Source organism: Rhagoletis zephyria, unplaced genomic scaffold (genome assembly GCF_001687245.7).
Source record: "Rhagoletis zephyria isolate East Lansing unplaced genomic scaffold, Rhagoletis_zephyria_1.1 Rzeph_scaffold_00218, whole genome shotgun sequence".
Classification (NCBI taxonomy): domain Eukaryota; kingdom Metazoa; phylum Arthropoda; class Insecta; order Diptera; family Tephritidae; genus Rhagoletis; species Rhagoletis zephyria.
Genome location: NW_016157302.1, coordinates 123101 through 141661, shown reverse-complemented (window position 1 = coordinate 141661; position 18561 = coordinate 123101). Strand labels below are relative to the sequence as shown.

The 18561-nt window shown below is 33.7% G+C and overlaps 1 protein-coding gene across 1 annotated transcript in view; it reads left to right on the top strand.

Moving 5' to 3' along the window:
- Positions 1-18561, top strand: part of LOC108358167 (muscle segmentation homeobox) — a gene marked incomplete at its 5' end in the record, with an annotated part of 150189 nt that overhangs the window by 51481 nt on the left and 80147 nt on the right. The gene's annotated exons all lie outside the window — the stretch shown is intronic.

The following is an 18561-nucleotide window of genomic DNA, read 5'->3' as shown; positions in this document are numbered from 1 at the left end:
GAAACAGCTGATCACTTGCACAGTTGCCACTGGTGATTAATTTGGCAATTTATTTTCTGCTTGGTACATTTTCCCCCGATTTGGCATTTTATACAATTGAATAGTTTTGAATAAGAAAAACCTTTTTAAAATACAAATTGATTATATCGGAATGAATAAGTTATTTTTCTCATAATTATTTGTGATATCACATGGTGACGCATTCAAAAACAAGAGTATCTCCTCCAAACACCCATCATTGATCCAAAAAGAAAATGTAATAGATATAGCTACAAATGTAGCTTTAAAATTATAAAATTTTCATTTCAACAATCAACCTACCAAAACCGAAAATTTCGGCAAAAAAAACATTTCAGCATGCTGCATTTAAAACTATATTGGTATATTTAAAGGAAAATTATGGTACAAACGAAAAATGTCATACGGCAACCATAGTCAGCACACACTAAAGTAAACAAACTGGATGTTAATGGCAAATTAAAATAAACTCAACAAACGTTGTGCTTATTAAATTTACTCACTTTTTCGTTGTATACTAGCATTAATAATAAAATTTGCAATAAATAACTCAAAAAGGCCATATTTTCTTTTGTTTATTTACAAACATGTGTTTGTGATAAACTGATTTTCTTACTTGCAAGTTTTAGCTGGGAAAAATTTTTCCAGCAGAAATTTGCAGCTCTCTTTCACATTTTGCTCTCTAAATTTCCCCTACTTTGCAAGTTTTTTGGGTACGAGAACGCAAAACCAGTAAAAGTTTTCTAAAACTTTAGATAGTTGGGCGTACGAGTACACTCCTATAGTCGACATCTTTACCTACTCGGCTACGGCAGTCAAAAGCTTTTTTCTTTTAAATTCAATTTTTCATATGTGACATTGAAATCAGTTCCACTCATGTGGAAATCGTAAAGCTTTTTGTTTTATAAATATTGACACAGAATGCGAAGGGAGCTTTTACTTGATAAAAATCTTGATAAAATTTCTTTAAAAAAAATTTATCAAGAAAACACAGAAGTGGGCGGTAAGTCTTGTATGTTTTTATAATTGGAAAAAATTTATTTAAAGGGAAAAATCGCCAAAAATCGCCAATGGCGACTTCCTAAATTTTTACGTGCAAATATCAAAACAAAATCGCCAAATTGGCGCGAAATCGCCAAATCTGGACACTCTGCCCTGACCATCTCTGGATATCAACAAATTGTGGCATGCATCTTTGCGCACTCAGATACACCCAGGCATATAAATTTCCCTGCAAAAATTTGAGGACCAGGTGGTCTACTGGGTCGTAGTTTTAAAGTATGTGCAAAAGGACTAGGTTGCATACTAGTAACTTGTTATGCTTACCTGAACCACTTCAAACGTAAAATACTGATATATGTGTTAAGAACCACCTCTTCGTGCCCCATCGGCAACATGATTCGGCTGCCGAATGTGCCATGGTCCAAAACGAGTAGTTGTCTAGGTGGTCCCATGTTATGCAGCGGTGGACCAGAAGTGGTCCCATGTTATGCAGGGTTGGACCAGAGGTGGTCAGGTCCAATGACATCGCAATGTTAATATAACCATATTTTCTCCATATATTTGGACCATTTTGGTTACTAGTGTACTAGATAGCGTGGGCCCGTACTAGTATTTAACCTAGTCCCACTTTTTGCAGGGTTGCTTTCAAATGTTGAATATCCATCAACACCACAACACGCGATTTGTACGGATAAACATGTACTATGTATGAATGTGTATGTTGTCACCGCTCTCAGAGCGGCGCTCTGCATGCTTGGGGTGCGTATGTACACTCATATATATACTCAGATGTGAACAGTCAAATACGTGCGTAATAAATTTTGTATGAAAATATTATTTTTAAATTCGAACATTTTTAAACGATAATCAAATATAAAGTATTCATTTTTAATAGGCATTATTTCTCTCCGTGTAAGAATCGTCGATATATGATACGTGGGAAATCGCAAAGTAGTGGTGGCAAACTATCGATACTATCGATGGTTTTGGTTTTTTTCACTATCGGTAGTTTTTCAATCGAATATTTTAACTATCGAAAATTGTCCAAATTTAAGACACAAAAATGGTGAATGTGCATTGTATAAAGCGGCAATACTTTTATATAAAAGAATATATGGCAACTATGTTGGCCTAACGTCATCAGTAGAATCGGAACGAATGTGCAGTAAAGCAGCTTTAATAGTAAACGAAAAAAGATCGCAACTTAAACCTAAAAATGTTGGCATGCTATGTTCCTTAAATAAAAACCATTGGCTTTAGAAAGCAGAATACGTAAATATGTTTAGTTTTTTAAATCATACTTTTATTATTCAGGCCATAAGGGTCTTTAAAAAACTATTTTTAACGCAATGGGGGCATATTCATAGTCAAAATTAAGTTGGTACCTAAAGTTAATTGTACCCATGATTAAATAATTAAATTATTGACAACCGCGGTTTGACACTTCCTTACAAAAGGTAGCATTTACGAAGGACAGAGAAAGGGGAAGAATGAAATCCCTTGGTGCGAAAATGGTAGTAGAAAAGTACCCAAAGTAGGTATTTAGTAGTGAAATTCTTTTTGTAAATTTTAATGTATTTGCAGGATATTTGGCATTTTAAACGTTAGCGGTATAAAATAAAACTATTGTGAGTTTTATGTAAACAACCAATTTAAAAACAATTTTTGTTTTCATCAGTTAAATGTGCTTTATATGCATATACAAACACATATTGTACAAAAACGGATAATTCTATTTCACATGAAAGCTATACTTTTTCAAGAAAATTTGCAAAGAAACAACACAGTTCCACTGCGGTGCGAGAGGGACAACTGTCAATTTATCTAACCTTTAATTATTGAATCATGCGTTGCACCTTTTTGACATCATTTTGGATGGGTTATCTGTCAATAAAGTTACAACCAACTTTAAGTGCCAAATTAGTTTTGACTATGAATGCGCCCCAATTAGATTTTAATATTTTTCAAAATAGGCGACTATCGATAGTTTAAAAAAAAATATCGCCCACTATCGATAGTTTGCCACCACTATCACAGAGTAAGTTCCGGGCACAGCATTGCCATTCATCAGTATACTAGACTTGGGATGCCCTTGCCATCGTTGTGATTAACTCCCAGCAAGTGCCCTTTCAAGATTTACCTTATAAGAATTGTTGAAGGATGATTTCGATAGCATTTTGTCTGCGAGTTTGATAACGGAGTACCCGAGGAATGGTTTTAAAACCATCAATACCACTTTAAGGCTTTCACTCCTTTTACTCACAAGGCGCCCCAGCAACCCTCATTGCCAATTAGAATGGTTAGAGGTGCCATGCCTGTGAAGGGGACGATGGGAGACTTTGTTGGGTTTATTGACAGTTCCTTTTCAGAGCACCATTTCTTAGTCAGTTTAAAAGCTGCTTGTAATCTAGAGGCAATAATGTCGTCATTGCAGTCCAAGACGTAGATCGGAGGTTCCTAACGTTTTCAAACTGGGGACCCACCTTTTCCTCTCGTAATACCTCCACGGTCCAACGGTCCATGGTGGAGTAAAAAACCGCATCCATTCCATGTGTATATGCATATATAATTTACCATAAATAGACTGGCCCTTCAAAATGAATTTCTAACCGCCAGACAGAAAGTTTCCTTTTAGCCAGCGTTGCCTTTTTGTGGGTAATTCCCCAAATTCGGGGAAATTTTAATTTTTGTGGGTAATGTTTGGGGAACGATGGTTCTTAATGTAAAAACGATGTGTTTGTTGTACGTGTGTGGCAATTCTTGTAAGTTGTTATTGTAACTTTTGATTTTGCTCTACCGATACCGATATTGTATGAGTTCGCCGCGTGCAGTAGTTTGCAGAAATTATTTTACTTTGAGTTACCGATTGGTTCTAAAAACTTCGTAAACCTATCAAATCTTTACAGTCAGAAGTGAACTAGAAAATAAAATAACCACGTCGTATAGGAACAAACCAGCAGTGGAGAAGTGGGGCTAATTATATATTTTATATCAGTTTAAAAACTTTCGGTGTAGTTAAAAATCCTCTAAAACCATTTTAGTCATTATTTTACATAAAAAACTGTTAAGCTTAAGATTTTACGACACGGTTAATACGTCTTGTGAATCCCCTAATTATATATTTTAAAATATAATACAAAGCTTATTTATTTTGTTTGTGGGTGGAATTTGAAAACTTTTGGTGGGGATTTGTGGGTAATTTATATTTCTTTCTGGGTAATTAAACGAACTGAAAACGGTAACGCTGCTGCGATCGGATAAGATTTAGTTGCCGCGCATAGCCGATAAAGCATGAAAGTGTGAGAAATATAGGAAAAATAAGTTGTTTTATTCCCAACCCCATAAAACGAAACTTTTCCAATTAGTTTACTATAATGCCTGATTTCCATTGAAAGTTCCTATCTAGGAACTATCAGTGTCCAAAATCAGTTGAAAATCAGTGAAAGTTGCAGAAATAATATTAGGCAAACCAATTCATATAGTTTGGATATAACACCGTGCGTCAAAAACAAAAATATTTCAAAACACACGAAGCAATGACACGGAGAGAATTTTTTTCTTAAAACAAAGCAGTAACAAGAAAATCGAGACTTGTTTTTGAACTTAGAAAACATATTCTTATTATCCAGAAAATCTAAGAAAATATAATTTTAAAATAAACAAGAATATATTTTCTTGATATACATAGTGTTGATATACATTAAAATAAATAAGAAAAAGTTGGTTTAAATCAAGAAAAATTTTTCTCAAAAATTATTTAATCAATTTTTCTTCTTCTTCTTATTTGGCACTGTAACCGCCTAAGCCGAGTTCAACAAAGCACGCCAGTCGTTTCTTTTCTGTGCCAACTGACGCCAATTGGAAATGCAAAGTGAAGCAAGGTCCTTCTCCACCTGGTCTTTCCATCGAAGTGGGGGCCTCCCTTTACCTCTGCTACCACCAGCGGGTTCCGAGTTGAATACTTTCAGAGCTGGAGCATCGGTGTCCATTCGAACGACATGGCCAAGCCAGCGGAGCCGCTGTATTTTAATTCGCTGCACTATGTCCATGTCGTTATAAAGCTCATACAGCTCTTAATAAATTAAGAAATTGTATTTCATCCTCCGTGAACGGAATAAGGGCCGTTTTCTAGGCTGCCTGTTTAAGATAACCGGTGGTTTGTATTTTGAAAAGAAAGTCAAACTTATCTCCCTAATTTGTTATGGTATTTGAGTATTTAAATTTTTCCATATGAAATTAATTTTACAATTTGTAATTTATATCTGAATTGAAATAATTAACTTACTTACTTTACTTTAACCACCTCCAAATTAAAGTTAATATTTAAATTAAAGTGGTTAGCAATGCGCAGGGTCTGGGTTCAAGCCCGGTTCAACCCAACATAAAAAAAAGTTTTTTTTTTAACAGCGGTCGCCCCTCGGCATGAAAAACAGCTTCTCATAAAAATATAATCGCCGTTCGGAGTCGGCGTAAAACTGTAGGTCCCTCCCTTTTGTGTGACAACATCAAGGCGCATGCCACAAATCGGAGAAGAAGCTCGGCCAAACACTAACATATGTGTAGGAGCCAATCTATTATTATCATTTAAATTGAAATAATTGACTTACCTTATTCTAACCACCTCCAAGCGGCCTCGAACCTGCGGTCTCAGAACCAGAAGCGGTAGTCTTCACGCCACGCCGCAGCCGACATTTCCCAGTGGGAAAATGTAATGTATAGTAATCGAAAAAATAATCAGTAAATTAACCCTTTTCACATTCGAAAGTGCATTTCCCAGGGCGATGTCCTAAGAAAAGTGGGGCATTCAATTTTGCATTACCTAGAATGGAGAAATGAATGTGTTTTAATATGAAATTTTTTGAACTTTTTGAATACATGAGAATGTTGATTACATAGTTAGCAGTAATATAATCGAGAATTCATTAGATATATATAATATTATTTATCACGCATGTAATGCATTACTACTGTTCCAACTGGGTTGTCAGGAAAGCAATTAACTGCGTTATAGTGACAATGCATATGTACATACTAGGGATGTTTCGAAGGTAATATTTTTCATGATAGGAATAACATTAAAAAAGCTATAATCAACTTAGTCATCGTTTTTATTACTTAAAAATTTTGTAAATTATTAGAACAATGAACGAGTGCATAACCTTTACAGTGTTTTAATGTAGTAGTCAAAGCTTAAAAGGGGCATATTCTATTTCAAGAAAGTAATTTTGTTGCCTTTTCTCCCATGCGGCGATTTCTTAGAGCTCGTATATAAGGCCGGCTGCACTGAACAATTGCTCACTTGGAACGCTGGAGGGTGGAGCGCTCAAATATTTGCGTGCCAGATCTGTCAATTTGTAGTATTTTAGTTTAGTTTTCCACCAATCGAGAGGATTTTCACCGAGATGAGCTCGTTTTTCTTTAGGATAGGCCTGCAATTGAGCTTTAATTTCACATTTTTTAATGTTTCCAGAATCTACAGATTCGCTTTCGCTGGAGGAATCTAAAATTATTTCTAGGTTGCTTATAAGACGTTTAGCAGTACTTTTTCNATCGAGAGGATTTTCACCGAGATGAGCTCGTTTTTCTTTAGGATAGGCCTGCAATTGAGCTTTAATTTCACATTTTTTAATGTTTCCAGAATCTACAGATTCGCTTTCGCTGGAGGAATCTAAAATTATTTCTAGGTTGCTTATAAGACGTTTAGCAGTACTTTTTCAAGGCCCATCAATGTTGCTTTATATACTACTTAACCGTTTAGCGCCTGAAGCTAAAAGCCGGTTATTGCCCGCGCCCTGGTTAGACTGACTTACCGCCCAATTCTGTGTTTTATTGGTAAATTATTTGTAAAGAAATTTTATCAAGATTTCTATCAAGTAAAAGCTCGTATTGCTTTCTGTGTCAATATTTATAAAATAAAAACCTCTACGATTTCCATAAGAGGGGAACTGATTTCATTGTCCCATATGAAAAATATGAATTTAAAACCAAAAAGGTTTTTGACTGCCGTAGCAGAATAGGTAGAGATGTCGGCTATAAATTCTGTGTGTCCCAGGTTCAAATGCTGGCACATGCAGTATTTAAATGATATAAACCAATTTTTTTATATACAAAATTTATAATTTTCATATGAAATTTCAATTTGTAAGCGCTTGTCAATAGCATTTTCAATCGTGATAATTTATCAAGAAAAGAACTGTTGATTACTGTGCGAGAATTCCAATTCTTGATAAATAATAAAAACATTTGCAAATTATAAAAATTTTATATTTAACAAGTGCACAGATCTGGGCTGTTAGAGCCATTTCAACAATATTAGAGTACACATTCGGATTCGCAAAACATTCGTATCATTTGATGCTAAGGCGAGTGTCGAATGCAAATGAGTAAAATGATGCGAATCATTCGCAACATCCCTGGTACATACATACATACATACCAATATGATATTTATAAGTTGAGAATAGAATAAGAAATATCTGATTTCCTTAGAAAGCACATATTTCTTTATATATTTTTAATTCTATTTCTGCTGTTTGTTTTTGTTTTCAAAGTTTAAGTAAATTAACAAATTTATATAGACGAAATCCTTAAATAGTGGTACTTTTCCACAGTTTGAAAAAATATGTATCTTTTTTTAAACCAAACGAAGCAACTTAGAGGATCTTGAGTATAAAGTTTGCTTCCTGGCGCAAAGAGAGAAACCGGCTTCTAGTTAAAATTTTTTAAAGTGAACTTCATATTAAAAGTAATTTTATAACAAGTAAAAACAGCACTGTCTTCGGCTATGCCGAAGGCTTCATACCTTTCATGAACATCTGAAAACTTTACTTTAACTGATTACTGTATTTGAAAAAATTTATATATTCACAGCACACATAGATAGAGGAGTTACATATATAAAAAATCGTATCTAAACAATTAGAGGTATGGAAGATATACCTTATATAGCACCAATCTAAGTGATTCTCACTGCTGGGTGATCGGTATGTAAACCGGTAACACAATGTAATGGGTTTAGCCTCCTACATAAAGGAGATATATTGCAAAAACTGGTATAGGAACAATCAGTGGTATAAGAGATAAAGCTTATACAGCATAGATTTTGCCGATTTTCTCAGTAGACTTTGTATTATTATTTATACAATAGCTTACGAAATTAATCGGTTTTAGCTGTCCAAATAAATTAGTTTTACATTAAAATCCTATATCTGAACAATCAGTTGTATGGAGGCAATATATAAGTTATAGTGACCCGATCTTTGTTAATTTCACTGTAAACTATCTGTTGATAATAAGTGAAAATAGTGCGAAATATCATGTTTCTAGCTGCATATATGGAGAAGTTATAACAAAGAATCTCATATCTGAACAATCAGTTGTATGGGAGCTATATGTAAAAGTGACTCGATCTTTGCTATTTTCACTGCAAGAATTCTGTTGATAATAGTTGGAAATATTACAAAATTTCATGCTCATGAAAGGTATAATGAAAGGTATNACAACTGAACAATCAGTTGAATGGGAGATATATGTTATAGTGACCCGATCTTTATTATTTTCACTGTAAATATTCTGTTAATAATGAATGAAAATGGTGAGAATTTGCATGTGTAGCTGCATAAATGGAGAAGTTATGGCAAAAAATCTCATATCTGAACAATCAGTTGTATGGAGGCTGTAGGTTATAGCGACCCGATTTTCGCCATTTTCATTGAAAGTATTCTTTTGATAATGAGTGACAATAGTGAAAAATTTCATGTTACTAGCTCCTTAAGTGGAGGAGTTATAACGAAAAATCTTATATCTGAACAATCAGTAGTATGGGAGCTATAGGTTATAGTGACCCGATCTTTGTAATTTTCACTCCAAGTTTTCTGTTAATAATGGGTGAAAGTATTGCAAGATTTCATGTTCTTAGAAGCATAAATAGAGAAGGTATAACGAGAAATCTCATATCTGAACAATCAGTAGTATGGGAGCTATAGGTTATAGTGACCCGATCTTTGTAATTTTCACTCCAAGTTTTCTGTTAATAATGGGTGAAAGTATTGCAAGATTTCATGTTCTTAGAAGCATAAATAGAGAAGGTATAACGAGAAATCTCATATCTGAACAATCAGTTGTATGGGAGCTATATGTTATAGTGGTCCGATTCTTCCGGTTCCGACAAATGATTAATACAATATAAAAATACACCCACCTACCAAATTTCATTTGGACATCTCGAAAACTGAGAGACTAGATTGCATACAAACAGACGGACAGACAGACAGACAGACGGACAGACGGACATGGCTAAATCGACTCAGCTCGACGTTCTGATCATTTAAGTATACATTTCTTTTCTTATTCTGGTACTTACAAACATCGGACCAAAGTTATAATGCCATTTCATGCTCATGAAAGGTATAATGAAAGGTATAATGAAAGGTATAATGAAAGGTATAATGAAAGGTATAATGAAAGGTATAATGAAAGGTATAATGAAAGGTATAATGAAAGGTATAATGAAATGTATAGAATTCTTTGACTATTTAAACACTGAAGATGGAAATGTTCTCATTATTGCTATTCAAAAATGCCATAAATATAAAATAACTTATTGGCTTCTGTGTACAATACTCATGCTAAAATGAATAACACTTTTATTTTTTATGAACTATATTTAATTTATATACCAAAATATTGTTAAAAACAAGTACTCTGGCGTTTTAAAGTATTGTCTGTTACTTACATTCATAATTTTGCTTTGAATAAAAATGTACTGAAAAGTAGATACTGATTTTTTAGCGTGAAAGAGTCTACCGTACTGATTTCGCGCATAAAAAATCTGTTAATGCTACTAAGGTCCGACAAGGGCACGACTTTCATGCATCTGTTTAATGGATGAAATCTATTTTGTATGAAATTTAGCGTGTTAATAAATATTTCGCGAGTGGCTTGGCTGAAAGAATCCTTACCAGGATATTTTCAATTAAATATTAAAAAATTATTATTATTTTTTAATTTTATACTCATCTGTTTAATGAACAAATTATATACCAATCGAAAGTATTAAGCCTATATAATGTGAAAACGTTGGGTTTGCTTTTTTATCCTGGCCTACCTATCGGGTTGGCAGGTATGAACGGGTGAGTAATAATAGTAATTTTCCCTCATCCGTTTAACACATTCTATAGGCTTTCTGCTTTCGATAAGCTTTCTGATTCGATATGTGTAATTTATATATTTTTTTAATATTTAATTAAAAATATCCTGGCCAGAAATTTTAATATTTTCAAACAGGTTAAATTTCATACAAAGTAAATTTCATCCATTAAACAGATGGGAGAAGGTCGTGCCCTTGTCGGATCTCCTAGTTATAGTTTTTTTTGTTATTTGTAAACAATAAAGCCGTTTTCTTATTTTCTGTAAAGCCTTGTTTTGAATATTTAACGAATTATTTATTACTAGCTTTTACCCGCGGGTTTTACCCCACGTCTTTATACAAATATGAAAAATACTTTAATTAAAGATGTTATATTTTATTTCTGTTCTAAATTTACTATATCCGTGATAGCAGAATATGGTAGGACAGTTCCATAGCTTGGGTGTTATGGAATGAAATGCAATAATATTTTTTTGGCACTGCAGGTGTTTTTATTTAGGTTGAAATATCTCCAATAAATTATATAATAACAGAAATACCAATGCTTTAATATCCNGTTATGGAATGAAATGCAATAATATTTTTTTGGCACTGCAGGTGTTTTTATTTAGGTTGAAATATCTCCAATAAATTATATAATAAAAGAAATACCAATGCTTTAATATCCAAATTTTAACTATCTAATTTCTTACGAATAATAACTCTAATATTATTTCACAGCATGTTTTTAATACTTCAAAACATCTATTAATGTATTTTCCAATGCAATTATCATACACTTTATTTTTGATAAAGTTTTGATTTTTACTTTAAGGCATTCTTGTTGATTGTCATTGCAAAAGCTAAGCAGTCTTTTAAATTCGAAAGGCATATCAAAAGGAATTAAAGGGGTCATGTGACTTGTGGTTCCGAAGTTATGGTTGATAAAAAATTCCACGCCTGTATTATGTGCCACGCCCCATTTACAAACTCATTTATATATACCTTGCTATAAGCACCTACCATAGATATGTCTGCATACCGAGTTTCAAGTTTATGTGACTTGTGGTTCCGAAGGTATAGCTGATTAAAAATTTGAAGGCCTATGGGAGGTGCCACGCCTCTCGCAAAATTGACACCATATTTACAAATAAAACCATACCTATAACCTTCCCGTGGTAAAAACAAATAAGTGTGCAAAGTTTCGTGCGATTCCGTGTCGTGGTTCAAAAGTTATAAGGTAATAAACAAACAGACATTCACATTTATATATATAGATTTCGCGATCAAGAAAACATTTATTTAACTTTAAGTAAAAACTTTTCTTCGTACAATATATTCACAAACTGGGACTTAAATTTTAAGAAAACGTGATACATACCTTTCTTTAAAGTGCTGTATCTTGGAAACCTTTTAACGCAGCTTAGTGAAACAAAATGTATTTCTTGCGTCTTATTATGGGCTTTAATTGTGCATTTATTACATTAATGTGCAATGTATAAAAACAAAAAATAAGTAAACATTTTTCTTTTTGATTATAGCATTTTTTTAAATTTTTCTTTTTACATAAAACCATTGTCTATAATGTCAACTTTAAGTACCCAAATGGGCATAATGGGCTACTTATGCATTTGGACTCTAGATCGTCTAACGCTAGAGCAATATGATAAATAGACATTGAAATTTTATGAAATTGTATATTTTTGAAAGAGGAAAGGTGTGTAAAAAACAAAAACAATATGAATAAATCGTATTAACTTTACTAAAGGTCTGAAATCATGAAAATCCCTTCAAGGAAATGGCAGAATTGAACTTTGTTGCAAGTTCGCATGGGAAATCTGCTTACGACGTGATTGGAGGACATTTTAAGAGACTGGCAGCTAGAGCAAGTATTCTACTTCTGATGTTACAACAAATTCGTACACCCGAACCCCTCTACCAATGGGATGCCTCTAAAAATAACTGCAACTAATTTTTCAGTGGACTTTATTTCGACTATGACTACGTGCCAATTACTTTAATCTTATTTTAAGCTAGTTTAAAAGTTTAAATAACATCAAGTTAGGGAACTTCATATCCTTATTTAAAGAATCTTTAAATCAATAAATATTGTTTTTCTTTTTAGTTCTTATAGTAAAAAAGCGTGTTGTTGGTTTTTTAAAGTTATAATTTTATTACTCATTTGTTTTTTTTACACACCTTTCCATTTTCTTGTTTTAATTAAAGGACTAACCTTGAAGCTATCATTAGAGATCTAATATTCTTTTGCAATGAAACCGAAACATCAACAACATCAACATGAACAACGCTCATTGCGAAAGGATATTAGACCTCCCATGATAGCTTCAAGGTTAGTCCTTTTATTAAAAGAAGGAAAGGAAAGGTGTGTAAAAAAATAAACCTAATGAGTAATAAAATCGTAGTTAAAAAAAAAACAACAACACCCTTTTATTACAATAAGAACTAAAAAGAAAAATAATATTTATTGATTTAAAGATATTTATTGATTAAAGGATATGAAGTTCCCTAACTTGATGTTATTTAAACTTTTAAACTAGCTTAAAATAAGATTAAAGTAATTGGCACGTAGTCATAGTCAAAATAAAGTCCACTGAAAAGTTAGTTGCAGTTATTTTTTACATGTATCCCATTGGTAGAGGGCTTCGGGTGTACGAGTTTGTTGTAACATCAGGAGTTGAATACTTGCTCTAGCTGCCAGTCTCTTAAAATGTCCTCCAATCACGTCGTAAGCAGATTTCCCATGCGAACTTCCAACAAAGCTCAATTCTGCCATTTCCTTGAAGGGATTTTCATGATTTCAGACCTTTAGGTAAGTTAATACGATTTATTCATATTGTTTTTGCTTTTTACACACCTTTCCTCTTTCAAAAATATACAATTTCATAAAATTTCAATGTCTATTTATCATATTGCTCTAGCGTTAGACGATCTAGAGTCCAAATGCATAAGTAGCCCATTATGCCCATTTGGGTACTTAAAGTTGACATTATAGACAATGTATTTATGTAAAAAGAAACATTTTTAAATATGCTACAATCAAAAAAAAATATCAAAAAGAAAAATGTTTACTTAATTTTTTTTTGTTTTTTATACATTGCACATTAATGTAATAAAAGCACAATTATAGCCCATAATAAGACGGAAGAAATACATTTTGTTTCATTAAGCTGCGTTAAAAGGTTTCCAAGGTACAGCACTTTAAAGAAAGGTATGCATGACGTTTTCATAAAATTTAAATCCCGTGTAAATAGGCAACCCTACGTCATATCAGCAAAATATGCTGCACGTACATTCATGTCACCTAGACCTTCAATCTCTTCAACTTTCATCCAAATCTATAGAGGTCGCGCACAGAGGTGGCCGCAGTGACATGAAATGCCTCAAATTTAAGTCTTTTGGCCAACAAGGCCGAAAATGTCCTTTTAATTAAATTTATTTTGCTAAGCTAATAAAGTTGGAAGGGCGAAATTCGAGGATGTGGTCCTGTGTATATTAGTCCTTAACATAATTGTTTTCAAAAATACGTATTGCAAATTGTCAAGGATGTTCGGGAATAAAATGTTAAAAGGACCTTTTAGTAGCTATTCGTCCTTATGCAACAAAAAATCTAGACTTTTTTTACTAGAAATGAAAACACCGTTATTGCACTTGTTTACATCACACTAACTTATGTTTGTTCTGAATTCTCAAACACACTAGCAGATAATCAGAGTTCCATCGAGATAAAATCGCCTGGCTAACGTTGACCTACTGCCAACATGGGGCAAGCGACTTCTTTGTTGCCTAGAAAGTTGAAACATTAGTTGCATTCGCGTGCCTGTTAATTATTGAAAGTTATCAAAAACGATTAGTTTTTTTTTGCTTTCGCGTACGCAAAAAACTTGCAAAGTAAGGGGAAGCTGTTAGTTTCTGCTGGAAAAAATTTTGCCAACATCAATTTGCCAACAAAAAGTTAAAAATGATAAAATGCGACTAATTAAACTTGTAAGAAGTAAGTAGTTATTCGTTTAATCAATAAACTGTGTCAGGATAACACTTTGTGATGAGTTTTTTAAATTTTACACTTTTGAATGTAAGCAAAAATTCTATCAGCTGTTCGTCTAACTTGCAAGTTTCTGCAAATTTTCTGTGCGCGTACTATTCTGGATATTTTTCTCTTATGAGAGAACTGGAGATTTTAAACGAACGTCCTATTATTAACACAGGCGAGATCAGTTTATCTACTTGAATGCTACTTCATGGCGTGACACTTTTTTTTAATTTTGGGTTGCTACCATATAAAGGGAGTTTTTTTTTAGACGTGTGGTTTTCAATGAGGCAATACTCTTTTCGGAGTTGGTCTTTTCGACAGTTGTTACTTGATTTATACTCAGTTTGGTGTGCCATTTCATAATGAACAGACTTACTCCGGAACAACGTTTGCAAATCGTGCAAATTTATTTCCAGAATACTGGTTCGGTTCGAGCGACGCATCGCGCGCTGCGTCCAATATTCGGCCGACATAATCGCCCAGCAGAGTCGGTAATTCGAGCAAGCATGGATCGGTTTCGCACCACGTTTACTCTAGTGGATAATGCGCATCCTCAGAGATGCGGTACAGTGCGCACCGAAGACGATATTGATACTGTGGAGCAGAGTATCGAAGAAGACCCGAATCGAAGAAGACCCGAATGGTTGGAGCTGTGCCGGTCCACTTTATGGAAGATTTTGCGGAATCATCTTGGTTTGCGGGCTTACAAAATCCAACTCGTGCAAGAATTGAAGCCGAACGACCATCAAGTGCGTCGCACGTTCGGTGAGTGGGCCCAAAACGAGATGGCCACCAATTCCGATTTTCACACGAACATTTTATTCAGCGATGAAGCTCACTTTTGGTTGAATGGGTACGTTAACAAAATTATCGCATTTGGAGTAATGATAATCCACAAGCCATTGTTGAGACGCCGTTACATCCTCAAAAAGTCACTGTTTAATGTGCTCTATGGGCAGAGGGAATCATTGGTCCATATTTCTTCAAAAATGAAGCCGGCCATAATGTTATAGTCAATTGGGAACGCTATAGAGCCATGATTAATGACTTTTTCGTGCTTGATTTGGAGGATCTTAATTTGGACGACCTTTGGTTCCAACAAGAAGGAGCTACTTGCCATACAGCCAACGAAACAATCAATTTATTGAAGGAAACTTTTGGTGAGCGCATTATCTCGCGTTGTGGGCCTGTGGCGTGGCCTCCAAGATCGTGCGATTTAACACCGCTAAATTTATTATCTCATTTCGTCGGCCATTATTTTTTTCTGACGTTTGCAAGCATTTTAAAATCATATAAAATTGAAAACAAAAAAATAAAATTGTTCACAATTGTTGTTTGAGATTGAAAATGAGAATGTTACCTTGTTTATACCAACGCAAGAACCGTATTAACAAAAAACTGATTTGACTCAACACATATTTCTTGCAAGCATTTATACCTGTGTGGTTATAGCGAACTCGCATAAAACCGTATTCAAAAGTAAACAAAATTTGTTATTTTTATTCGATATTTCCTTAATAATTAATTTGGACCGAAATGAAAGCGAACCAGAATTTAAATTTGTTATAATAATAATTCGAATTTAAAACGGGCTGTATAAAGAAAACCAGCCTTTTTTCACTTCGCTTCAAATGAGTGATGTGTTTATACCTGTTTTCTAAACGATGTGAGAAATAAAAAAGCGATTTGAAAACAAATTCGAGTCAACACACTTTTGAATTTCTGAGCGTATTGAAAGTTGGTTTATGCTTCCATTTTGAATCACAGCGAACTGGGTCAAACCGCTTTATGTGTCGGTATAAACAAGGTATGTGTGTGTAGGTTTTTAAAATGATAAAGACATAGCAAGGTAGAAACGCTCTCTCAATTTGGCGGCCATGATTTTTTTTTTGAAGTTTGCCGGACTTTTAAATCATATAAAATTTAAAATAAAAAATTTAAATTGTTGTTGCTTGAGATTGAAAATGAAAATGTGTGTGTGAGTTTGTGACTAAACTTAAAAATTAAATTGCTTGGAAACGTCAAGAATTTTAAAAGTGCCTCTCAGCGGTTCTACCCATGATACAAAAAAGAAGGTAGTTTCACTTTGAAATTTTTTTACATAAACTGTGCTTATAACGTTTATACTTTTCGTAAATTGCTCGAGTATCACTGCCACCTCAACAAATTATTGTTTTGGAAATTATATTATTTTTAAAGGAATTTTTTATGCATTAAAAAATAACAACACGCAAGGTAAGTTTACTTAATTCATCGTATTAGCATAGCTGTTAATAAGAGAGTATTAATTTAAAATACCTTAAATTACCTTACCGCAAAAAATTTGTTCCATGAGATATTATTATAGATATTAGGATGTTGCTTTAATTTGGATCCTTTTTAGAGGACATATGAACAAAGGAATAGTTAAAAAGTAGCTTATCGTCAATGAAAGCACTATGGAAGCATAAACATAGAGGCAGGTAAAAAAATGTACAAATTCTTAGAGCTCCTTGTTATAGTTCATAGACAGATAAACTACTCGCTCTACTGCTGCTGGTGCAGCGTTTCGCTTAGATTGGGCACATCCGTCCCTAGGCTGAAAATTTTCCCCCGAAAAGCTGTTGGAACAAGCAAACAACACCTTGGTACTTCACCAATGCACGTGGCCATCCCGAAATATGCAGCTAATCGTACTAAATAATGATGAAAATAATTGCATAAACAAATAGATTATCCATGTGTAATATAATAGGAGTATTTTACTAGCCTTCCGTTTTATAATTAATTTTAGAAATAAACCACTAAAATCTCGCTATAAAATGATGCTCAAAATATATTCCTTGAAATAATTTTGGAATATTTTTTTTAAGTAAAAAACCACTTTTTAGTTTCTTCAAAGAATGTGGTAGCTTTAATTTAAAAGAAAACGTCAAAAGCACAGTTTACGTCAAATGGGAGCAATGGCGGATAATAAGAAGAAGTGAAACTACCTTTAAATATTTGTATCATGGTGTTACGTTTTCGTACTTTCTCATGTTTCTCATATTGGGAGTAAATATTCGCATACTCTCCGAAATTTGGTTACTGACAAGTTACTGGATAGTTCCTTACTGGAAAATATGAAAACAGATCTATTGTGTAGATAGAAACATTGACAGTTTAATACAGTGGTTCAGATGAAATTAAAAAATATATATATTGCCTGTCGAGGGGCGACCGCTGTTAAGAAAAACATTTTTTCTATATTTTTCTCGATGTTGGTTTGACCAGACCCTGCGGAGTGGAAGCGCGGCTGCTTACAGCGGAAAATACAAAAACAAAATATTTTCGCTTCGGGCTAAGTTGACGGTTTGAGTAATCATTGACGATTTCTTACGTCAGTTAAGTCTAGACTAACTGAGCCTTTAGTCAACGAAATTTTTTATAGAGCTTATAGGGGGAGTATTCGATTAGAAAACCTGAGAGCACCGATTTGGATCGCAGGTGGCGCAAATTTTAATTTTTTTTACAGCGACTACTCGCTTATTATACTCGTTTGGGTATAAAGGAGGGCATTTTGTCTCTTCATAGAACACGTTGGAAAAAAAGCGAACAGTTCCTTTGCGATTGTACTCTAGAGCTGCAAAACTATCGATAGTGACGCCATTCGATAGTTTGAAAAATACTATCGATATTTTCGATAGTATCGTATACTATCGTGTTGTATATGTACGGAAACTTCAACTCCGAACAAAATGTGTATAATATATACATATTTATGTACATATGTAAATGAAAATATTGCACATATGTAAGTATAAATATTACATCTTAAACGTGAATTTCTAATTATTTTCCTTAGTTAAATTCACAGCGTCACTTATTTAAGTAAAGATCACGAAATTTCAGTGCACCGGCACTATCGAAACTATCGACTGCAGCCCGAAAACAATCGATGTTTTTCCAAAAATGAAACTATCGATACTATCGATAGTACAATCGATAGTTTTGCAGCTCTATTGTACTCGGATTAGTTAAATTTTTTGCAGGGTAGAGAAGATGAAAAGCATAAAATTTATTTTAAATATTGCCATAATACTGTAAGCTCCGACGGTTTTAAGCTAACCTTTAAGATATTGCCAAATGGAACAGTTATTTTCAGTGATCCTATATTACCCCGTGTACAAATTTTCAATATTAGGTCCATTCTTTTGCAACCGAGCTACAAAAGAACACTCGCTTAAATGACGAAATACACGCAAAGCAGCAACACAAACTCGGCTATTCCCCGTAGCGAATGTCATGCATTAGTCACTTAAGAGTCTTGTACGGAAAAGTTACGTCTTAAATGACTTTGGGCTCCATTTGTATGGAAGTCGTTCATGACTTTTTCATATAAATG